The sequence below is a fragment of the Mustelus asterias genome, chromosome 21, assembly GCF_964213995.1.
Source record: "Mustelus asterias chromosome 21, sMusAst1.hap1.1, whole genome shotgun sequence".
NCBI classification, from domain to species: Eukaryota; Metazoa; Chordata; class Chondrichthyes; order Carcharhiniformes; family Triakidae; genus Mustelus; species Mustelus asterias.
In genome coordinates, this window is record NC_135821.1 from 9,702,434 (window position 1) to 9,727,748 (window position 25,315).

At 44.5% G+C, this 25,315-nt stretch overlaps 1 protein-coding gene across 10 annotated transcripts in view; it reads left to right on the top strand.

The window, feature by feature from the left end:
• Positions 1–25,315, top strand: part of LOC144509098 (carnitine O-palmitoyltransferase 1, liver isoform-like) — a 304,253-nt gene that overhangs the window by 21,467 nt on the left and 257,471 nt on the right. For 2 of the 10 annotated variants that reach the window (XM_078237445.1, XM_078237448.1), the window contains exon 1: positions 13,623–13,748. The exons of 7 other annotated variants lie outside the window; for them this stretch is intronic. The gene's annotated coding sequence lies outside the window, so the exon portion shown is untranslated. Of the gene's footprint in view, positions 1–13,593; positions 13,749–25,315 lie in introns of those variants that run through there. One more of the 10 variants, XR_013500397.1, reaches the window with a different exon arrangement.

Below are 25,315 nucleotides of genomic sequence, written 5' to 3' on the forward strand. Positions count from 1 at the left end.
TTAAGTATTTCTCCTGCTGCCAACCCTCTATCGTTAATATTTGGCAAACTATTTGTGTCCTCCACCGTGAAGACCGACACAAAAAACGTATTTAAAGACTCAGCCATATCCTCATTTCCCACTATTAACTCCCCCCTCTCGTCCTCCAAGGTCTGGCATTAGACCATTAGTGACTCATTGGTGTCATCTTCTTACCAGAAGGTTAACTGCCAAGGATCTCCACCCCTTGCACATTCTACATATGTCAACTGCATCCAGTCTATTATACCTGCCATCCAATTTCTCCTCTACTGTGTTTCACATTGATTTTCCCTTCCAATAACTGTCTCTACTGTCTGCTCCAATAATGTGACCAAAGTACTGCATCTTTCCCTTTTTGATGTTATGCACTAATTTCCTCTTTTCTGTGTAGCATATGTGGCATATCCTGCTATATGTCTGTATCTTGAATAGATTCAGCGGTGGCACAGTGGTTGGTGCTGCTGCCTCACAGCGCCAGGGACCCCGGTTTGATTCTGGCCTTGGGTAACTGTCTGTGTTGAGTCTGCGTGTTCTCCTTGTGTCTGCGTGAGATTCCTCCTGTTGGGGTTTTTCAGAGGCTAAGTACTGAACTCAACTTTAGCTAATACAAAGACTCAGGACCACAGCATCCTGGTGAAAGACATTCTTTATTGACCAACACACACTGGGAGATAAGGGGCTGGACCGTCCAACACTTCTCTGAAGTTACATCATGGTGGCATTACAATTATACATTTTCCAAAAGAGATTTTGCTGCCGTCTGGCTCATGATGAGCCAATCATCGGTAGTGCAGGTCAATCATCATTAATAAATGTCATATACCTTGACCAATTACAGATATGTTCTGGTGTTTTCTACCTGACTTTCCCATGGCCATCCATTGCCAGTTCCGGACTCGCTTATCTAGTTGAAGACTCTGCCTATTCATTGAGCTGTCTGGAACCACTAGCTTCTCTTGCTCAATGAATGTCTCTTTCACTGAGCTGTCTGGTATCCATGCTGATAAGAATTAAGCTTCTATGGGCATATTGGTATAAGGAATGTGGTTCACTTTACTGGCCTATTTCTCATGATGCCTTAGAACTCTGTGCTATCAACCAAGCTGTATGCCTATTCAATAATACACTTTCAAAAATACTTGTTTAAATCCTCTAACTGTGGTTATATGTGTTTTTCTGCAGACAGTACCTCTGTAAAATGTATAAGGCAGTCTGTGATTCTTATCCTAAATTAATCTGCTCGGTTTTAATAGTCTTTGTTAGTGTTTTAATTTCAGGATATTTCAAATTCCTTTACAACTTCCCACACTCCAAAGGTAAGGAGGTTAGGTGGATTGGTCATGCTAAATTAAAGTAAAGTGAAATTAAAACTTTATTTATTGCCCCTTAGTATCCAAAGATTTAAAGTTAAAGTTTATTTATTAGTCACAAGTAAGGCTTACATTAACACTGCAATGAAGTTAATGTGAAATTCCCCTAGTCGCCACACTCATGCGCCTGTTTGGGTTAATGCACCCCAACCAGCACGTCTTTCAGACTGTGGGAGGAAACTGGGGGTACCCGGATGAAACCCACGCAGACACGGGGAGAACGTGCAAACTCCACACAGACAGTGACCCAAGTCGGGAATCGAACCCTGGTCCCTGCTGCTGTGAGGCAGCAGTGCTAATCACTGTGCCACCATGTTCGGGGGATTAGTGGGGTAAATACTTGGGGTTACGGGAAAGGACCTCGGTAGGATGTTGTGGGAGTCGGTGCAGCCTTGACAGGCCGAATGGGCTCCTTCTGCACTGTCGGAATTCTATAGTTCTATGGTTAGGCTCTTTGTTGTCCTTGCCTCAGAAGCACATACCATCGATGACAATATGTAGCTTCTCAACATTCTTAAAGATTCTAGTTCCGTTTCTTTGATGTTGACATGTTCTTTATTCTGATTCAGGGATCCATTCTCTGCAAACAAAAGGAACAGGTCAGATGTTACCCGGAAGCATGGGGAGCCTATAGTCCCCTGTTGCTTTCTCTATGACAATGCCTCGGCCAATCAGAGATCACTTGTCAACGAGTCAGGATCTTTTTCTCCCAAGTATAAGTCGTTGTGATTGTCTAAAATTTGGCATTCTTGCATTTGTCCTGAAGAGTGCAAGATGAAAAACTAGGAGCACGTGCCTCTGTTTTCAGCAATGACCTTTTGTTCATGAGAATACAATCAGTTGCTGATTTTTTTTTGAACCAGGTGGAAAGTTATCAATGAATTTTTTTTTTCCAAGTGTTTTTAAACACACGTGACTTTCACTATAGGGTGAATGGGCCTGGAAGTGCCAGAGCTTGTCATGTGGGGACATGGAGTTTGTATAGAGGTTTTGAGGGGCCATGTTTTGGGGCGGGGAGGGGTTATACCTTGGAATGGCGGCATGTGGGGCCATAGATTGATGGTTGGGGTGTATAACTTGTCAAGGGAGCATGATGGACCAGAGGGGTGAGTATGGGGATGAGATAGCATGAATGGATTTGATTTGATTTATTATTGTCACATATATTGGGACGCAATGAAAAGTATTATTTCTTCAGTGCTTTACAGACAAAACATACCGTTCTTGGAGTACATCGGGGAGAAGGAAAGAAGAGAGTGCAGAATATAGTGTTACAGAACATGCCCCTGTCTACATCAACGGGGACGAAGTAGAAAGGGTCGAGAGCTTCAAGTTTTTAGGTGTCCAGATCACCACCAACCTGTCCTGGTCCCCCCCATGCCGACACTATAGTTAAGAAAGCTCACCAACGCCTCTACTTTCTCAGAAGACTAAGGAAATTTGGCATGTCAGCTATGACTCTGTCCAACTTTTACAGATGCACCATAAAAAGCATTCTTTCTGGTTGTATCACAGCTTGGTATGGCTCCTGTTCTGCCCAAGACTGCAAGAAAGTACAAAAGGTTGTGAATGTAGCCCAGTCCATCACGCAAACCAGCTCCCCATTCATTGACTCTGTCTACATTTCCCGCTGCTTCAGCAAAGCAGCCAACATAATGAAGGACCCCACACACCCCGGACATTCTCTCTTCCACTTTCTTCCGCCGGGAAAAAGATTCAAAAATCTGAGGTCATGTACCAACCAACACAAGAACAGCTTCTTCCTACACCCTAGCTATAACTATAACATTACATTCTGCACTCTCTCGTTTCCTTCTCTGAACGGTATGCTTTGACTGCATAGCGCGCAAGGAATAATACTTTTCACTTATGCCAATACACATGACAATAATAAATCAAATCAATCAAGTCATAGCTAGGGTTTAGAGAAAGATCAACTTAAAAATGGTATGTCCGTTTAGCAGTGATTGCAGCAGGGAAGAAGCTGTTTTGAGTCGGTTGGTATGTGATCTCAGACTTTTGTATCTTTATCCTGGCGGAAGGAGGTGGAAGAGAGTATGTCCGGAGTGTGTGGTCCTTAATTATGCTGGCTGCTTTTCTGAGGCAGCGGGAAGTGTAGACGGAGTCAATGGATGGGAGGCTGGTTTGCATGATGGACTGGTCTATGTTCACAACCCTTCGTAGTATCTTGTGGTCTTGGTCAGAGCAGGAGCCATACCAAGCTGTGATGCATCTGGAAAGAATGCTTTCTATGGTGCATCTGTAAAACCTGGTGAGAGTTGTAGCTAACATATCGAATTTCCTTAGCCTCCTGAGAAAGTAGAGGCGTTGGTGGGCTTTCATAACTATAGCATGGGGGGACCAGGTCAGGTTGTTGGTGATCTGGATATCTAGAAACTTGAAGCTCTCGACCATTTCCACTTCATCCCTGTTGATGTTGAGAGGGGCATGTCCTCCACTATGCTTCCTGAAGCCGATGACTATCTCCTTCCCTTGACTGACATTAAGGGAAAGATTATTATCGTCACATCGTTTCACCAGATTCTGTACCTTTGGTGGTGTGTGGGGGTGAGGGTTGTCCCACTGCTCCGAGGGGAGCCTTTTAAACAGCTCACCTCTACCCTGTCGCTGACTGTGAATTTTCTCCTGCGTCATCTGTCTGACTGCAGCCTGCGCCCCACTCACTCAGCCCGCAATGAAAACACTGTCCCTGCAGGTACTTTCTCAGAGGCAGGCGGGCCGGCCAAGCCAGGAATTTTGTCCACTCCTGCCACCCGCCTTGAGGACGAAAATTCAAACATACTCAAGGTCAGTCAGTCAGCCTGAGAAAGCAGAAGTGGTTATGGAATTTAGAGTGGTGGTGGAGAGGTAAAGTTAGATGTTAAAAAGTGACTGTTCACATTGCATTCATGTACAGAGTTCTCAACAAGTGGACAACTGAGGCACTGAGGTCATTAAGTATCTCCAAGTCTGAGACAGACATATTTTTAGTCAGTAAAGGTGTGAAGGGTTATGGGGATGAGGCGGGAAAGTGGAGTTGAGGATTATGTCAGATCAGTCATGATCTCATTGAATTGCAGAGCAGACTCGATGGGCCAAATGGCCTGTTTCTGTTCCTACGGTTTTATAGTCACTCACAAGTGGGTGATTTAATTTTCTTTACATGGGCTGAGACATAAATTGTTTCCCTTCTTTAGAAATGTAATGAATTCCCCATCTGTATCTCTATTTGAATTTTAACATTGTGAAAACAGTGGTCCATGTTTGTGGCTTTTCTTCATGGGCTGTCTTTTAAGTGGTTCGTATTGGCTAATTTCTTTTCCACCTTATTTTTAAGCAGTGTCACTCCTCCATACCGACTAAAATAATCGACTCCTTGTCCGTTGGCACAGGTCCAGGGAAGATATAATTAATGCTTTGTAGTAGGGCCACTCATAATTACAAATATATGAATGGAATCTGCATCATGACATAAAAAGTCAAATAGACCATGCTGCTAACCACATACCTTGCCTTCCTCCATGGATTAGTTGCTGATTAAAATTAACCTAAACTGAACTGTGTTTTTGAAAAGGGCAATTGAAAAGCTGTTGAAAAAGATTCAAGTGTGAATTTAAACCATCCTCGGTATGTAGTTGGCTCTGACTGTGACATGCACTGTCTGCATTTCTGTTTATACGATGGCCAGTATTTCTTGTTCCTTTCCCCACCCCACCCACCCTCCCAATTAATTCCTGAATGTATCATTTGTTTGAGAAAGTGCTATTTCATAATAAGGCTGTGTTTGGCTGGAATCAGTAAATATTTGCAGAAAACAGATAGAATCAGAAATGCTAAATGCCACATAATTACGATCCCAGGAATCATTTTTGGCACAGTGGTTAGCACTGCTGTCTCTGTCAGGGACCTGGGTTTGATTCCCGGCTTGGGTCGCTGTCTGTGTGGAGTCTGCACATTCTACCCGTGTCTGCGTGGGTTTCCTCCGGGTGCTCCGGTTTCCTCCCTCAGTCCAAAAGATTTGCTGATTAGGTGCTTTGCCATGCTAAATTCTCCCTCGGTGTACCCGAACAGGTGCCGGAGTGTGGCGACTAGGGGATTTTCACAGTAACTTCATTGCAGTGTTAATGTAAGCCTACATGTGACAATAATAAATAAAATAAGAATTTAGGCCCCATGTAGGTATTTATGGTCCACAAGAGCACGCCCTCACACTACTTCATTTTGCCCTATCAGCTCATCTTTCCAATCCTTTCCCCCTCGTGTTTATCTAACTTCCCCTTGGGTGCATCTGTGTTATGCGGACTCAAAACAGCAATCACTGAGAAATCTTGAAGAGAAAGGACATTGGCTGCTTTTTTCTGTTCCAGATCGCTTTCCAGTAATTCCTGTTGTACACTATTCCTGCGTGCACAATCAGCAAGGATAGCTAGGTTCAGTGAAGCTCAACGCAAACTGGAGGAACAGCATCTCATCTTGCAGCTAGGCACTTTACAGCCTTCCGGTCTCAACATCGAATTCAACCACTTCAGATGATTAGCTCTCTCCCACCTCGACCCCTTTGTTTTCATTTTATTTAATTTTTTTACTGTTCTCTACCTTTTATTTCTTTATCGTCTTCATTTTTCTTTCCCCCCCCCCACTCTTTCCCCCTATTTTATCCCTTCTTTCCTTATCTTTACTCCCCCTTTGTTTCCCCTTTCTCCCTTTTTCTAAATTTTACCTCTCCCCACCCATCTTCCCCCCCAGCCCCCGCCCCCACCACCACAACATCTTCATCTATCACAACTTACCCTCTGATTTTAGCTTCTCTGCCGTTTGGCCATTCACACCCTTTATTCTCTCTGTGGGCTGCCATTAGCAACCTTTCCCCTGGTTTCAGTGGCTATGACTCATCTTTCATTCCCTCCCCCTGCGGTATAAATATCTCCCACTTTCTAGGCCTTTTAGCTTTGACAAAGGGTCACCTGGACTCGAAACGTCAGCTCTTTCCTCTCCTTACAGATGCTGCCAGACCTGCTGAGATTTTCCAGCATTTTCTCTTTTGGTTAGCTCGGTTCATACTCTTAAGAACAGCCACTTGGTTCACGGACCAGCAGAAACACAAACAAGTATGAAATTACTTCCCTTCATGAAAGGAGAAAAAGATACTGGGGATAAAAGGTACAGATTACCAATGTCACAGGGTCATATTGACTATCTGTGCATGTTGGCAAGCTACACCTGTAATTGAGTGCTGATATTGGATTTGAACCCTTTGCCGACCTGATGGGTACGGTTGGAGCCATTCATCTCCTCACGCAGTTTGTTTTTTAAAAATCTGCTGACCCACAATATAACAGAAACATTGAAAATAGAAGCAGGAGGAGGCCATTCGGCCCTTCAAGCCTGCTCCGCCATTCACTTTGACCATGGCTGATCATCAAGTCCAATATCCTGATTTCCCCCCCCACCATATTCCTTGATCTCTTTAGCCCCAAGAGCTATTTCTAATTTCTTCTTGAAATCAGATATTTTGGCCTCAACTACATTTACTGGTAGTGAATTCCACACATTCACCACCCTCCGGGTGAAGAAATTTCTCCTCACCTCAGTCCTAAGAGGTTTACCTCTTATCCTCAAACTCTGACCCCTAGTTCTGGACTCCCCTACCATTGGGAACATTCTTTCTGAATCTACCCTGTCTAATCCTGTTGGACATAAGGCAAATAGGATTTTCTGCTCGCCATAGCAAGGCAGTAGTTTTGAAATAATTTTTACAATGGTCAGCAAGGTCAAGGAAACATGTTGAGCTTTTAATCACTGTCTGATAAATGTTTAACTTTTTGTAAATAATCCATTGAAGGTGATTTTGTCATTGGTGCGTTGGATTCTGCCACCCCTTGAATTCCACTTATAGGTCTTGTTTTTATGATGAAGTACAAACTGGATGGTCCTTCCAGCACAGATAGTGTTGCCAACTTTGGACATATTTTGGAAGGTTTCAATACACCCCCTCACTCCTGCAATAAGTCACCTAGACACATAGAAGCTACTCATAGAATCATAGAGGTTTACAGCATGGAAACAGGCCTTTTGGCCCAACTTGTCCATGCCGCCCTTTTTTTTAAAAAACCCCTAAGCTAATCCCAATTGCCCGCATTTGGCCCATATCCCTCTATACCCATCGTACCCATGTAACTATCTAAATGCTTTTTAAAAGACAAAATTGTACCCGCCTCTACTACTACCTCTGGCAGCTTGTTCCAGACACTCACCACCCTCTGTGTGAAAAAGTTGCCCCTCTGGACCCTTTTGTATCTTTCCCCTCTCACCTTAAACCTATGCCCTCTAGTTTTAGACTCCCCTACCTTTGGGAAAAGATATTGACTATCTAGCTGATCTGTGCCCCTCGTTATTTTATAGACCTCTATAAGATCACCCCTCAGCCTCCTACGCTCCAGAGAAAAAAGTCCCAGTCTATCCAGCCTCTCCCTATAACTCAATCCATCAAGTCCTGGTAGCATCCTAGTAAATCGTTTCTGCACTCTTTCTAGTTTAATAATATCCTTTCTATAATAGGGTGACCAGAAGTGCACACAGTATTCCAAGTGTGGCCTTACCAATGTCTTGTACAAATTCAACAAGACATTCCAACTCCTGTATTCAATGTTCTGACCGATGAAACCAAGCATGCCGAATGCCTTCTTCACCACTCTGTCTACCTGTGACTCCACTTTCAAGGAGCTATGAACATGTACCCGAGATCTCTGTGCAGAAGGATGCCATTTGGCCCATCGAGCCTGCACCGACAACAATCCAAGCCAGGTCCCATCCCTGCAGCCCCACATATTTACCCTCCTAATCCCCCTGACACGAAGGGGCAATTTATCACGGCCGATCAACTTAACCCGCCCAATTTTGGACTGTGGGAGGAAACCAGAACATCCGGAGAAAACCCACGCAGACACGGGGAGAAAGTGCAAACTCCACACGGATAGTCACCTGAGGTTGGAATTGAACCCGGGTCCCTGGTGCTGTGAGGCAGCAGTGCTAACCACTGTGCCGCCGTGCTGCCCCCTAATGTGACATGTTCAACCTTCCCATTCCAATTGGATAACGAATGGACTCTATGGTAACTTGTTCAGTGATTCTTGACTGTCGATCAGACAACCATTTTGATGCCTCTTAAGATTCTTCTCCTGGGTTGTTCACAGCAGTGCCTGGCATATTGGCGAGTCCTAAGACAATCTGGGAGGGTTGGAAACCCTACCGGAGGTTATTAGGGAGGCTTGCCCATCAATCTGTAAGCAAGGGAAAGGAAAAAGAAGGGTTGATATGTACTGCAGAGTCATTGTGTTGTGTTATGTTTATTTATTAGTGTCACAAGTAGGCTTACGTTTACACTGCAATGAAGTTAGTTAGTCGCCACACTCTGGCACCTGTTCAGGCACACTGAGGGACAATTTAGTATGGCCAATGTACATAACCAGCACATCTTTCGGACTGGGGGAGGTCACCCACGCAGACACGATTAGAACGTGCAGACTCTGCACCGACAGTGACCCGAGGTCGGGAATCGAACCCGGGTCCCTGGCACTGTGAGGCAGCAGTGCTAACCACTGTGCCAACGTGCCGGCCACTGGACATAACACCCCAGTTGTAACTGAACTAATGTTTTGAACAGGTTCAACTTCCTGCACGCAATTCCTCTAATGATGAAAGCCCAGGATCGCACATGCTGGTCTAATCACTCGCTCAACCTGTCCTGCCACCCTTTAATGATTTATGAACATGCGCAACCAGGTCGCTCTGCTCCGGCACCCTCTTTGGAATTGCACCCTTTATTTTACCTCGTCTGTCTGCATTCTTTCTACCAAAATGAATTACTGCACATTAAATCTCAATTGTCACTTGTTCATCCATTCCACCGGTTGTCTTTGTACTTTTAAAGTTCGCGCTAGCCGTGTTGGCAGGGTATTGGTTACAGGGAGATATGTCACAAAGAAGTTTCTGTAGTGTTCTGTAGTTTAGCTGCAAGCCATTTTAACTACTAAAACTATTTTCAGTAAAGGGTATATAGGCTAGGAGCTGTCTCCATGGTTAGGTCTATATACATCTCTGCTGAACACCACACGCCCCCTAGGTCTGGGTTATGTGCCTTCTTGCACCAAAGTAAAGTAAAGTTTATTCATTCGTCACAGGTAAGGCTTACATTAACACTGCAATGAAGTTACTGTGAAAATCCCCTAGTCGCCACATTCTGTTCAGGTCAATGCACCTAACCAGCACGTCTTTCAGAATGTGGGAGGAAACAGGAGCACCCGGAGGAAACCCATGCAGACACGGGGAGAATGTGCAGACTCCGCACAGACATTGATCCAAGCCGGGAATCAAACCCAGGTCCCTGGCAGGGAGGCAGCAGTGCTAACCACTGTCCATTGTCCGGACAGTGCTATGCCCTGTCCCCACATTAACCCTAGATGCGCCAGGCCTTGATACTTCAATCCTCATCACCGTTCAGCAGTTCAAGCATGGCCCCTTTGCTTTTATGTTCTATATCCCATTAAGCACAGGTAACCCAGATGCTTTTTGAAACAAATTATCGTCTTGCCCTGTCACCCTTCGGGATTTGTGCGCGTGAGCATCAAGGTCTCTCTGCTCCTCTGTACAGTTAGCTGATCTGAGAGCACTGACCGTGGGGCTGCCACTGTCTGCCAGAATTCCCACTTCCACTCAGAAGAAGCATGTGTGCAAATGTTATGGATGAGGATGGGAAATAGCTCAGCTGCGACACTCTGGATGGTCGAATTGCCGACTAACCTTATCCAGGCTGACAGATGAAGAATGCTGAAAATGGTAAGGCAGTTCACTCTCAATGGAACTCTCTCAGCAAAACCGAATGCCTTCAGGAGAGCGTTTGCAGGGGAAAACAATCTGAATGAACGTACTGGTAATTCAGGTGCTGAGCGATAAGGCTCTGGGATTTATGACACACATTGTTATGGTGGCTTCTGAGGTGATATGAGTCATCTTCTGCCTTTCTGCCAAAAAATAGTAGTTTTTATTTGAACGCTTTTAATATTAATTGGCTTCATGCCACCATAAATAAAATAATACATGTGCAGTTTTGGGGTGAATGAATTTGCATTGTTAGTAGACTGACTGTTCATTTTTTGGCAACTGTATGTCCTTGGAGGTTTTAGCCAATACTGCATCACATTCCTCCCAACTTATTACTGGCTCAAAGTGTTGGAAAATATAGTTCTATTGGAGGATGGACAATTGAAATATGAACCTATTTATTCCTCTTGAGATGCTAAATTATGACTTGCCCTGTACTTGCAGCATTTTCCGATTTTGTTTCCAGATTTCTAGTACTTCTCCCCGCCCGCCCCTCCCTTTGCCGATTCCTGCAAGTCTGCCCTCTGCGCAAGCCACTCGTGACCCAAAAATTGATGTGTTAGCTCTTATTTTTAAAAGCACTTCTTCTTGGGATTATTTGTTACAGACTGCGACGTACCCCTATAATTGTAATGCTGAAGCGTGGACACATATGGATCATGTTAAAAATTCACTGCACAAACCCCGTTGACCTTGTTGCTTAGATCTGCTGTTTAGAGCTAGCAACTTTTACTGTTTAGCAATTTGCAGGAAGCATCTGAATGAGAGGCTTGTGGTGATATTTCTGTCCCTAGAAAGGCGTGAATTGTTCTAACTAGCCGAGAGCAATCATAGTGAGAGTTTGACTCAGGTGAATCCAACACAGGATCATTTAGAAACTGTAAATTCCTCCCCACATTTTGTCCAGAAAATGTGATGCTTGCTGAGGTATGAAACCCTCCTCAAGTGGCTATTGCGCCTGTCTGAGCCTCGATTGGGAGTATATTTAACTGAGCCCTTCAATTACGGGACCACAGTCAAACCCCAATTCTTCAATTGATGCATGCAATATCAGGACGGGTCACGAAGGAATGACAGGATGCGTGTTTGTACCAACCCACCCTGTCACTTCTCATCCTGCTGCTGTTGATCTAACCCACCCCACTAATGGGGAGGTGCAGACCACAAAACAACTGGATAGAAGAACCCCAGTGGCTAGTTCAGAGCAGGCTGGGGGGACTGGGAGTACCTTTCTTACTGAGCTACAGGAGAAAGGTGGCCCGTGTATCCCACAGGAGAGTGTAACAGCATTGTGGGCCAACCCACAGCTCATGGATTGCAGTGATTCAAGAAGGCAGCTCACCACCACCTTCTCAAGGGCAACTAGGGATGGGCAATAAATGCTGGCCTAGCCAGCGATGCCCATGTCTCACGAATGAATTAAAAAAGTAGAATAATTTAGTTATTAACCCTCGGTCTTGGTGATCCTGGGAATAGATTAATACATTGGCTAGCATGTTGCTGAGCCATCCACAGTGGTCAGCACTGCTGCCTCACAGAGTGAGGAGACCGGGTTCAATTTGGGTGATTAACTGTGGAGTTTACATATTCTCCCGTGTCTGTGTGGGTTTCCTTCGGGTGCTCCGGTTTCCTCCCGCAGTTCAAAGATGTGTAGGTTAGGTGGATTAGCCATGCTAAATTGCCTTTTAGTGTCCAAAGATGTGTAGGTTAGGTGGATTAGCCATGCTAAATTGCCTTTTAGCGTCCAAAGATGTGTAGGTTAGGTGGATTAGCAGGGTAAATACGTAGGGTCACAGGGATAGGGCCTGGATAGATGCTCTTTTGGAAAGTTGCAGACATGATAGGCCGAATAGTTCCCTTTGGCACTGTAGAGATTTCATGATTCTATGACATATCAGAAGAGTTGAACGACATCTTTATTGGGCAAGAGCCACTGGTATCGTCAGTGGCGGCATGGTGGCACAGTGATTAGCACTGCTGCCTCACAGCACCAGAGACCCAGGTTCGATTCCAGCCTAGGGTCACTATCTGTGCAAAGTTTGCACGTACTCCCCATGTCTGCGTGGGTTTCCTCCGGGTGCTCCGGTTCTTTCCACAGTCTGAAAGACGTACTGGTTAGGTGCATTGGCCATGCTAAATTCTCCCTCAGTGTACCCGAACATGTGCTAGAGTGTGGCGACTCGGGGATTTTCACAGTAACTTCATTGCAGTGTTAATGTAAGCCTACTTGTGACACTAATAAATAAACTTTAAACTTTAAAACTTTATCGCTAAGAAATAATTCAGCTGGGTTTAACCATGCAGTGCTGGTTGCTGGCTCTAATTTGTTTCTGGCAGCTGGGATGGCACAGTGGTTAGCACTGCTGCCTCACAGCGCCAGGGATCCGGGTTCGATTCCCGGCTTGGGTCACTGTCTGTGCGGAGTCTGCACGTTCTCCCCGTGTCTGCGTGGGTTTCCTCCGGGTGCTCTGGTTTCCTCCCACAGTCCAAAGATGTGCAGGTTCAGTGCATTGGCCATGCTAAATTGCCCCTTAGTGTTAGGGGGACAAGCTAGGGTAAATGAATGGGGTTCTGGGGATACGGCCTGGGTGGGATTGTGGTCGGTGCAGATTCGATGGGCCGAATGGCCTCCTTCTGCACTGTAGGGATTCTATGATTCTCACAGCGCCAAGGACCCGGATTAAATTCCCGGCTTGGGTCACTGTCTGTGTGGAGTTTGCACGTTCTCCCCGTGTCTGCGTGGGTTTCCTCCAGGTGCTCCGGTTTTCTGCCACAGTCTGACAGACGTGCTGGTTAGGGTGCATTGGCCATGCTAAATTCTCCCTCATTGTACCCAGACAGGAGTGTGGCGACTGGGGGATTTTCACAGTAACTTCATTGCAGTGTTAATGTAAGCCTGCTTGTAGCACTAATAAATAAAAGCAAAATTCTTTGGCTTATTTACCTAAAAGATATTTGTGAACAGAACTTTACTGAACAACATGTGTGGTATGAAATAATACAAGCCTCTTTTGTCTTTGGAGGGAGATATCGGTTGTGTTGCCCTTGCATTTCAGTCTGCAACTTTATCTTAATTTTACTGATATATTCAGCAGTATCAAACAAGTATTTGCAGTCTGCTTTACCGTTGTGAATATTTCGGGCCGATTTAAAATGTTAACCTGCTTATGGACACAGCTGTGCCTTGGCAGTGACTGCATTTTGTATCAGTGGTTAATTTTAAGTACTTGCTGTCTCCCCCTCCTATCAAGCGCTTTTCCTGGCTGTAACCTCTCACCTAGTTTTCTTAGTCATATATATGCCTTGTCAACGTAGTGCACCTCCCTTCTCTGTTGACTCTGCCCCCTTCACAAGCAGCTCATTCTGTCCATGCTGGAGCTACGAGACTACTGTGAATTTTCGGTACACTGTAACTTATACCTTCAGCCTGCAGCGTGTGTCCAGGTGACATCCTAAACACCAGTTGGAGTTCACAGGGTACTATATACATTCTGCTTTTGTAAAACTGTTTAGTTTGTCACTAACTGAACCATCCTTAATTGAACTACCTGGTTTGGATTGAATGTATATAATTAGATGACATGATTTGAAGCTGTACTATTGCATTGTGTGCACTCTGAGTACTGTGGAAAATACAGCAGTTGTTGATGAATGACAAGGCGAGTGGTTTTAAACTGATCAATAAAATTGCCATTTGTTAATTAGGCTTCCTGCTTGCCTTAAATCTCTGTCAGCCCTCTGTTGTTAGCTGTGAGGATGTTCAACCAGGCTTTTTAAAAAATAATGTTTTATCCAGTTTTCTTTCCTCTCCAAAGGTCAGTACGTTCTTGGGATTACAAGCTTCTGTGGGCAATGTCTATTCTTTCTGCTTGGGCCTGTTCATTGAATGTTGCTAGTCCATTCATCTGTAAAGGGCATCATAAACACCTGGCCCTTCCCTCATTCCTGTACTTCCCCACAGCAATCATTGCATGGTAATCAGGAAAGGATCCTTCTCCCTTGGCGCAAAAAGCTACTGTGAATATTAATGTGTTGTTATGTTAAATCCCACGAGTTCCTGCAATGGGGGCAGCATGGTGGCACAGTGGTTAGCACTGCTGATGCACAGTGGTTATCACCGCTGCCTCACAGCGCCAGGGACCCGGGTTCGATTCCGGCCTCGGGTCACTGTCTGTGTGGAGTCTGCACGTTCTCCCCGTGTCTGCGTGGGTTTCCTCGGGTGCTCCGGTTTCCTCCCACAGTCCAAAGATGTGTAGGTTAGGGTGATTGACCATGCTAAATTGCCCCTTAGTGTTAGTGTCGGGGGATTAGCAGGATATATACGTGGGAATATGAGATCGGGCCTGGATGGGATTGTTGTCAGTGCAGGCCCTATCTCACTGTAGCGCTTCTATAATGTGCTATGAACAAATATGCTTTTGGTTGTTTTTGGATGAATTTTCTGCTAATTTGATGAACTTTCTGATGATTCTTCATACAGTGGAACTGATATATTTCTATGTTGTATTTATTTTATATAAAACTGTCTATCCGACCAGTCCTGTGATTAATAAATACACTACTGTAGTTATTTGAATTTGTAATAATGGGTACATTGCATAAGCAAATGCATACTTGATTCCGAGGGAGTAACACTGAATTAATTACATCTTCACAATAAATTGTATGATTCATCTTGCAACTAATGTTTTATTGATAAGTCCTACCCTTATTCACTTTGATTGCACTGGACTTTAGTTTTGCCTTCATGTTCAGTTATACTGTTACAGAAAATTTGTCAAAGGCTTGATTAATGACGACTATTTGTGGATGAGGGTAATTAACTTTGAGGGAGGGACATTCGATTAAAAACTGCAGAGGTTTACAGTTGACTTGATCGATGAATGAGGTGAGGTGCTGAGTTATTTAGACCAGAATGTTGTAGGTTGAATTACTGTGTGAATGGCTGATTTTGATTCAGATGGCAGTAGGTTGCTATAGTGGGCCACAGTGAACCTAGGCCACGGCCTTCTTTCTGACTGTTATCCAGTGGATGTACATGGATGCTAATTGAGGATAGAATTGGGCTGGCAATGAAACCTAACCCCATCAAGTAGCCTTTTATGTTCATTGTCAAGCTGCTATCAGATGAACCGCTGGGCATTAAGCATATAGAACTGTGCTTTGAGTGTTATGAGTTCCCTTTGAGCTCCAAAATGGCCACTGAGGCATAAGTACATTTGTGGGGCACATCATGTCTGGTGCCATATTGATGGAGGAGTCAGCGCTTTCACAGTGAATGTCCAGTGGAAGTAAGAAGAAAAAACAGGGTCATGGCACTGATTTGAGGCCAGTGATGCCAATTAGGAGCACAATACTCCAGCTGACGCCCACTCTTAACCTTTCACCATGTTTATCAATATCCCTAGCGGTACTAAAGTAAAGTTTATTTATTAGTCATAAGTAGGCTTACATTCACACTGCAATGAAGTTACAGTGAAAATCCCTTAGCAGTACTATTTTTAAGCACTCATCCAATAGCTTACAGGTTAGATGCTGGTTGATTTTTTTTTCTGGCTTTTATTATGATTGTACAAGTGTTTGGTGCTTTATATAGTTGCCTCTAGTTGCAAAAAGTCTACAGGGAGCGGTGTGGCAGGTGTTGAAGGAGCATTTGCTGACTTCTAAGCTTCTCCACAGAGCAGTTTCTCCCAGACATGGGTGCGCTAGTAGGCATTCCCCTTGGAATATAGCATGACTTGGAGAATGCACCTAGCAGCATCTGTGGAGAGGGAAACAGAATTAACCTTCCAGGTTAGTAATGCTGACCCCTCTGTGGATATAGGACACCTCTCCTGCTTTCCATATCCTTTACCAAGGTCTTCAGTGCACTGTCTTGCTATAGGACCTTAGAGTCCATGCTTTCCTATGGCAATCACTAAAATGAGCAGAAGGACAAAGTGTTGCATTGCACTGAAAAGGTGATCTCCGTGGAGACCGATAACTTTTAAAAGAGTTTCGGACTGCCAGTTAATAGTTGAAAGGATGACACAGCAAGATTTCATGTTTAAAACTTTTACTGTGGCAAATGACTAAAAACACTATTAACCAAATACTATTTTCTTTGTGGAGGCAACTTATACTTTAAATTACAGAGAGGAACATTCCCTGTTTAAACCTTGCACCCATCAGTCTCCACAAAACTACTGTCCTTATAGCAAATAGACCACAGTTACTCCCAGCTTCCAGAGGGTTCCCCTATATCTACTTCACCAAGTAGTCAACTTTGAGTGATCATCTCCAGGTGCTTTCCTCAGTTTTCGGAGAGTTCCTTAAATCCGTCACCAGCAGCGAAGCCTCTTCTGGTGATTCTTCTTCCCTCTGGTCATGCCAGAACATTTCTCCCTGACTTTGTAGAAGGATGCAGGATGCATCTCTTCAACCCTCCAGCATCTGGCAGCTTGTAAAGTCAAGCAGTCTTTTCCCTCTGCTGATCACATAGAACCCCTGGCTGTGGCATTCATTGATTTGTAGGGAAGCCTGTAGCCTGATCTCAAAAATGGCTCCCTCTGCCCTTTTCCCCATTAACCTTGTGTCTAGGTTGATATGCTAATTAGTTATCCTTGATCCCAACTCCTTTTCGTCTTCGAAGTAAATGGACAATTATAACACAACTGTTGTACAACCTAGTACCTTCAAGACCTTTCTGTAACTTTCAAAGTTTACTCGTAGTAAACTAAGAGACTACGACCAAGTATAAATATCTCGCAGTTTCTTTTCAGTAAAACAGTCCAAGCCTTTCCTTGATCTCTAACAAGCAAACCAACATGGGATATGCAGACAGACTTCGAAACAGATCCCCCCCCCCTTTATTTACCCTAACTGCCCCAAAATATAATCTTATAAACCTCATAATTGTAACAGGGGGTTAGTTGCGCATTGCTATCCCGACTCCTGTTTTCAGGGCTATTCACTTTGGGCCCCCCCCTGCTGTGGAGGGGTGTTTTATGATAAACACCTTGACAATGGAAGACCAGCTAAAAGGAGATAAACCATAGTGTGAAATGGAAAAGCATCATGTGGTTTAAACCTTTAATACCCCCCCCCCTCCCCCACCCGCAACACTTCGGAGCTCAAGAGTTCACTAAGCCAGAAATAGCAATGTAATTGAGAGATAGCAAGCACTCTGCTTTCCTGTGTTGTAAAGATGTTCTGTGAATGGTTATAGTCTATAATAGTGCAGTGTGCTTTCAGTTTATTGCCTGGAGAGCAATTAATTCATTTTATTCAGTAAATATATCCAACATTACTACACTTATACAGCAGTCTGTTAACTTGCAAAGCATCGCGGGAAGTCCTGAGGCTGCCAAAGTTGCTATATAAGTGCAAACCTTATAGCTTTCGTTTGGTAATTTTAATTAGAATAAACTTGGCACTATCCTCAGCTTTGCCATTGGGTAGGGTGACTTTTTCTTATTCATTCATGGGACATGGGCGTCGCTGGCTGGGCCAGTATTTATTGCCCATCCCTAGTTGCCCTTGGAGGGCAGTTGAGAATCAACCATATTGCTGTGGCTCTGGAGTCACATGTAGGCCAGACCAGGTAAGGACGGAAGATTTCCTTCCTTGAAGGACATTAGTGAACCAGATGGGTTTTTCTGGCAATCGACAATGGTTTCATGGTCATCAGTAGGTTCATAATTCCAGATTTTTAAAAAAAATTGAATTCAAATTCCACCATCTGCTGTGGCAGGATTCGAATCCGTGTCCCCAGAACATTAGCTTAGTTTCTGGATTAATAGTCGAGCGATAATACCACTAGGCCATCACCTCCCCATGGATAAGAACATCAGTAATGAGAAGAAAGAGTCGGTGATTTGGCTCCTTGGACCTTTTCCACCATTCAATAAAATCATGGTTAATCTGATTGTGACCTTTACTCTAATTTCCAGCCTTAACCCTTCTCTCCCTTGTAAACTGAAAGGATTATAGGATGGAAATCAACAATTAACATGGTTGGAAGGATGTGATTGTACTGGAGGGGGTGCAGAGGGGATTCACCAGGATGCTGCCTGAGAGGGAGCATTTAGGTTATGAAGAGAGATTGGATAGGCTGGGTTGTTTTTGATGGTAAGAAGTCTAACAACACCAGGTTAAAGTCCAACAGGTTTATTTGGTAGCAAAAGCCACTAGCTTTCGGAACAGGCTGTTCCTTCGTCAGGTGAGTGGGAGTTCTGATCACAAACAGGGCACAAAGACACAAACTCAATTTACATGAATAATGATTGGAATGTGAGTCTTTACAGCTAATCAAGTCTTAAAGGTACAGACAATGTGAGTGGAGGGAGCATTAAGCACAGGTTAAAGAGATGTGTATTGTCTCCAGACAGGACAGCTAGTGAGATTTTGCACATCCAGGCAGGTTGTGGGGGTTACAGATAGTGTGACATGAACCCAATATCCCGGTTGAGGCCGTCCTCATGTGTGCGGAACCTGGCTATCAGTCTCTGCTCAGCGACTCTGCGCTGTCGTTTGTCGTGAAGGCCGCCTTGGAGAACGCTTACCCGGAGATCAGAGGCTGAATGCCCGTGACCGCTGAAGTGCTCCCCAACAGGAAGAGAACAGTGTTGCCTGGTGATTGTCGAGCGGTGTTCATTCATCCGTTGTCGTAGCGTCTGCATGGTTTCTGATGGAGCAGAGAAGACCTGAGGGGCGACCTGATCGAGGTGTTCAGGATTATGAGGGACATGGACAGTGTGGATAGGGAGCCGTTCCCCTTGGTTGAAGGGTCAGTCACGAGGAGGCATAAGTTCAAGGTGAGGAACAGGAGGTTTAGAGGGGATGTGAAGAAAAATCTTTTTATCCAGAGGGTGGTGACAGTCTGGTGCTGCCTAGGAGGGCGGCCAAGGTGGGTTGCCTCACATCCTTTAAAAGGTACCTGGCTGAGCAATTGGCACATCATAACATTCAAGGCTATGGGCCAAGTGCTGGTAAATGGGACTAGGTGGAAGTTCAGGTGTTCCTCATGTGTTGGTACAGACTCATTGGGCTGAAGGGCCTCTTCTGCACTGTGTGAGTCTATGGTTCTACGATTCTAATTAATTTTTCTCTAACAATGCGGAAAAGCAAAATATGGAAATTTGAAGTTGCACTTTCTAATTTAGATGCAAACGATAGAAGTTGAGGTGAATAAAAATATATATCATCTTTCATTTCCTTTGGATGTCATAAAGTACTGCACAGTCAGTGAATTGATTGGTTTGTCGGCATCCAATTTCCTTCAGTACAAACAGTTAATTTATCTTTGTGATTGGTTGAGGACTATTGGTCATGAAGGGCCTGCCTTCTCAATCTGGCCCCTCGCCTGAGTGGTGGTGACCCTCAGGTTAAATCACCACCAGGCAGCTCTCCCCCTCAAAGGGGAGAACAGCCTCTGGTCATCTGGGACTGTGGCGATTTTATTGACCAGGATGTCATCTCTTCTTCATGTAGTAATGTGGGAGATTGTATGGCACCAAGCTGAACAAGGACTTTGTTTTAATATTTCATCCAAAAGATAGAATGAAAGATTTGCATTTATATAGAGCTTTTCACAACCAAAGTGCTTTGGTCAATGAAATGCCTTTCAAAGTGTAGCAAATGTGGTAGCTAATTTAGGACGAGCTTTCGGAACGCTGCTTCTTCATCAGGTGAAGGAGCAGCGCTCCGAAAGCTTGTGCTACCAAATATACCTGTTAGACTTTAACCTGGTGTTGTGAGACTTCTTACTGTGCCCACCCCAGTCCAACGCTGGCATCTCCACATCGTAGCTAATTTACCTGCATCAAGCTCTCTCAAACAGCAATGTGGTAATGATACAATCATCAATTATTTTAATATTGATTGCAGGATCAATATTGGCCAGGACTCTCAGGGTAACTTCCCTGCCCTTCTTTAATATTTATTATACAGCAATTTGTTTAGTTACATGTAGGTTGAGGCATTAATTTGGGTTTCGCTTGAGCACAGAGAGTCACTTACTGAAACTGGGGTTTAAAGTTTATTTATTAGTGTCACAAGTAGGCTTACATTAACACTGCAATAAAATTACTGTGAAAATCCCCTAGTCGCCATACTTCGGCGCCTGTTCGGGTACACTGAGGGAGAACTTAGCACGGCCAATGCACCCTAACCAGCACGTCTTTTGGACTGTGGGGGAAAAAAATCAGAGCACCCACGGAGGAAACCCACGCAGATGCAGGGAGAACGTGCAGACTTTGCACAGACAGTGACCCAAGCTGGGAATGGAACCCAGGTCCCTGGCCCTATGAGACGGCAGTGCTAATAACCTCTGTGCCACCGTGCTGTATGGTTGAGTTCAGAGGTGTAAGCTCTATAAATAAATATAAGATTGAATAAAGATTCATTCCCATAGCGTCCTTCACCAACTGACTTTCTGGAATATGGGGATCTTTTACATCCGCTTGAAATACAAGACCAAATACAGACCAAAACAGAAGAATTTATAATAGAAAATAAGGAAATGGCAGAGTAACTAAACAACGATTTTAGTTCTGTCTTCACGGAGGAAGATGCAGATAACTTCCCATAGATGCTATGGAACCACTGGTCTAGTGAGAAGGAGGAATTGAAAGAAATTAGCAATGCTTAAAAAAAAGTGCTGGAGAAATTAAAAGCACTGAAAGCCAATAAATCCCCAGGGCCTGTTATTGTACATTCCAGGGTACTAAAGGAATTAGTGGATGCATTGGTTGTGCCCTCCCAAAATTCTGGAACAGTCCCAACAGATTGGAGGATGACAGATGTAGCCCACACCTGGAGTATTGCGTGCCATTTGGTCTCTTTACCTAAGAAAGTATGTACTTGCCGTAGTTGGAGTGCTGCAAAGGTTCACCAAATTGATTCCTGGGATGGTAGGATTGTCGTACGAGGAGAGATTGGGTCATTAGGCCTGTATTCACTGGAGTTCAGAAGAATGAGTGGGGATCTCATTGAAACATAAAATTCTGACAGGGTTGAACAGACTGGATGTAGGGATAATGTTTCCTCTGGCTGGGAGGTGGGATCTAGAACAAGAGGGGGAGTCACAGTCTTAGGATTTGTTCCCTCCCACTCCAAAGATGTGCAGGTTAGGTTGATTGGCCATGCTAAATTGCCCCTGAGTGTCAGGGGGATTAACAGGGTAAATATCTGGGGTTACTGGGATAGGGCCTAGGTGGGATTGTTGTCGGTGCAGGCTCATTGGCCTGAATGACCACCTCCTGCACTGTAGGGATTCTGTGATATGGGGTAAGTCATTTAGGACTGAGATTCATCTTCACTCAGGTGGTGAACCTATGAAATTCTCTATCACAGAAAGCTGTGGAGGCCAAGTCACTGAATATATTTAAGAAGGAAATACATTTATAGGGGGAATTTTACTGTCTCGCCCACCACGGGAATTATAGCGGGCGGGACATGGACCATGCAGAAGTCCCTTGACCTTTGGGTGGCACGGCGGCACAGTGGTTAGCACTGCTGCCTCACAGCGCCAGGGACCCAGGTTCGATTCCCGGCCTTGGGTCACTGTCTGTGCGGAGTTTGCATATTTTCCCCGTGTCTACGTGGGTTTCCTCCGGGTGCTCCTGTTTCCTCCCACAGTCCAAAGATGCGCTGGTTAGATGGATTGGCCATGCTAAATTGCCCCTTAGTGTCAGGGGGACTAGCTAGGGGTAAATGTATGGAGTTGTAGGGATAGGGCCTGGGTGGGACTGTGGTCGCTGCAGACTCGATAGGCCGAATGGCCTCCTTCTGCACTGTAGGATTCTATGATTCTATGACCTCAGATGGGATTTTCTGACTTTGGGGTGAGCGCGGCTGGAAAAGATTTCAAGGCGTAAGGGAGTTTGGTGTTAAGATGGAGGATCAACATGGTCAGATTGACTGGCGGAGCAGGCTCGAAGGGCCAAATGGCCTCCTCCTGCTCCTGTTTTTTATGTCTCTGTGAGAGGGTAGACTGGCTGGAGGGGTTAAGTGTAATGGTTGATTCGAAGGAATGACAACACCAAAAGTGCAGCACCCCCTCAGTGCTCCACTGAAGTTTCAGCTTAGATTTTTGTGCTCTGGGACTTGAAGCCACAATTGAAGTTAAGGAGTGAAGTGTTTCTGTGTGCACTCAAATCTATAGTGGGGGGTCCCTCAGTCAGAGACATGTGTGGGTGCTGTTAAATCAATCTGACATGATTCGATTGATATGGAAATGTTTGTGTGCTGATGAGGGAGGACATTGGAAGAACATTCCCTTTCATAAAGGTAAATATACAAGCGCAAGATTGGGGTCAGTGATGAGATACTCAGTGTTTCGAAAACATACAATAACCTTATTTTGCAGTAGCTGGCCTGGTCATGTTAAAACATTGGGACAATTAACGAGGTGCACTTCACTTGTGGCTTTTGTTGAAGTCAAGCCAAGGACACGGCGTGCCTTTCTAAAATAGAGACTGATAGATATTTTGAGTTACACGGAGCTGTAGTTTATGATTTAACCAGAGCGTTAGCAGTTTGCCATTTACTGAAGCTGTATGTAGGCCATGTGACTGACATAAATGTTGAATATTGATCCTGAAAGATTAGGCCTGACAGTTACGTCATTGGTAAAGTTATTTTACTACATCCAGTTGTTGGTATTGGCTATTGCAATCACTGTTTTTCTGTCACTTTTGGTTCTAGAAATGTATATTTCTGGCTACTCCCAGTGATAAATAGGTTATCATTGCAAAAGTTATTTTCCCCTCTTTCCCAAGTATTTTGTAAATATTTAAAAGAATTAACAACAGACAAGGAGACCAAAAGGATTAGAGAGCGGTGACATGTACAGGGAAGCTGCAATAGAAGTTCCAGTTATTGTCATGATACAGAACCTAACTGGACTCTAATGATTAAGCTTTTTTAATACAGAAATTATTTATTTAAAGTTTATTAGTGTCACAAGTAGGCTTACGTTAACACTGCAATGAAGTTACTGTGAAAATCCCTGAGTCGTCGCACTCCGGCGCCTGTTCGGGTACACTGAGGGAGAATTTAGCATGGCCAATGCACCTAACCAGCACGTCTTTCGGACTGTGAGAGGAAACCAGAGCACCCGGAGGAAACCCACGCAGACAAGGGGAGAACGTGCAGACTCCGCACAGACAGTGACCCAAGCCGGGAATTGAACCCAGGTTCCTGGCACTGTGCAGACTTCTGCAAGGTTAGTTAAACAAACCCTTTTTCAGATCTATGCCACTCAACTGGGGATAAGGTTATAATGTAGCTGATTAAATATGCTACTGACTCGTGATAAAGTAAAATAGTGTTTTTAGCAGCTACCTGATGATTTAATTTTACGATATGAAGCCATATAGACTAAAGGGTTCCAGTTCAGTTTCTGGCTGATATAGCCAGGGGAGGGCAAGGTCTTGAATCCCATTGTGACTCCCCTCACAGTCAAATAGCAGGCTCACTTGTCCTGTCCAGGGTTGTGAAGCAAAGCCTACGGATTATCATAATCTTGATGTAGATAGATTTTCCTTGTGATAATTGAAATTGAGGATTAATTGGTTTGTATTGTTTAAAGTGAAGGTCACAGGCCTGTCCTGCCACAATGGAAAGATGGAGACTTTGATAGGCCACTATGCTGGATAAAGCTGATGGGTATGCTTTGTGAGATGTTAGGTACATTGACTGGCCTGCCCTATGGCCTATTCTCAGTGTCAGGGGATTAGCAGGGTAAGTATGTAGTGTTACAGGGATAGGGCCTGGGTGGGATTGTTGTTGGTGCAGGTTCGATGGGCCAAATGGCCTCCTTCTGCACTGTAGGGATTCTATATAATACCAGTTTGGCTGCGTCTGGCACATGGGGACTATGTTTTGGCACCCTTTACACAATAGCACTTCACCCGGGTCAGTGTGGCTACTGCAGTAGCATGTAACTCTGGAAGATGATTACCTTCTGTAGCACTGCAAGATGCAGCATAATGGAAATGGTTTTCCTATCTTTAAACTCATAACATGCAGTTGTTAAACCATCAAATGATTAAGAGCAGTATCTATTGACCTATTTCAAAATTGATCTCTTAAATAGCCCTTTCACAAAGCCAATTAGCCATGGCCAGTTTTCATTAAAGTCCACCATGAAAGGTCTTCATTAGTTGGGGTGCCATAAGACATAGGAGCATAATTAGGCCACTCGGCCCATCGAGTCTGCTCCGCCATTCAATCATGGCTGATATTTTTCTCATCCCCATTCTCCTGCCTTTTCCCCATAATCCCTGATCCCCTTATTAATCAAGAACCTATCTATCTCTGTCTTAAAGACACTCAATGACCTGGCCTCCACAGCCTTCTGCAGCAAAGAGTTCCACAGATTCACCACTCTCTGGCTGAAGAAATTCCTCCTCATCTCTGTTTTAAAGGTTCGTCCCTTTAGCCTGGAGTTGTGCTATCTAGTTCTAGTTTTTCCTACTAGTGGAAACATCCTCCTCACGTCCACTTTATCCAGGCCTCGCAGTATCCGGTAAGTTTCAATAAGATCCCCACTCTGATAAGGTTTGATAAGGTTCCCCATGGTAAGCTATTGCAGAAGATTGATAAGGTTCCCCATGGTAAGCTATTGCAGAAGATACAGAGGCATGGGATTGAGGGTGATTTAGCAGTTTGGATCAGAAATTGGCTAGCTGTAAGAAGACAGAGGGTGGTGGTTGATGGGAAATGTTCATCCTGGAGTTCAGTTACTAGTGGTGTCTCGCAAGGATCTGTTTTGGGGCCACTGCTGTTTGTCATTTTTATAAATGACCTGGATGAGGGCGTAGAAGGAAGGGTTAGTAAATTTGCGGATGACACTAAAGTCGGTGGAGTTGTGGACAGTGCGGAAGGATGTTGCAGGTTACAGAGGGACATAGATAAGCTGCAGAGCTGGGCTGAGAGGTGGCAAATGGAGTTTAATGCGGAAAAGTGTGAGGTGATTCACTTTGGAAGGAGTAACAGGAATACAGAGTACTGGGCTAATGGTAAGATACTTGGTAGTGTGGATGAGCAGAGAGATCTCG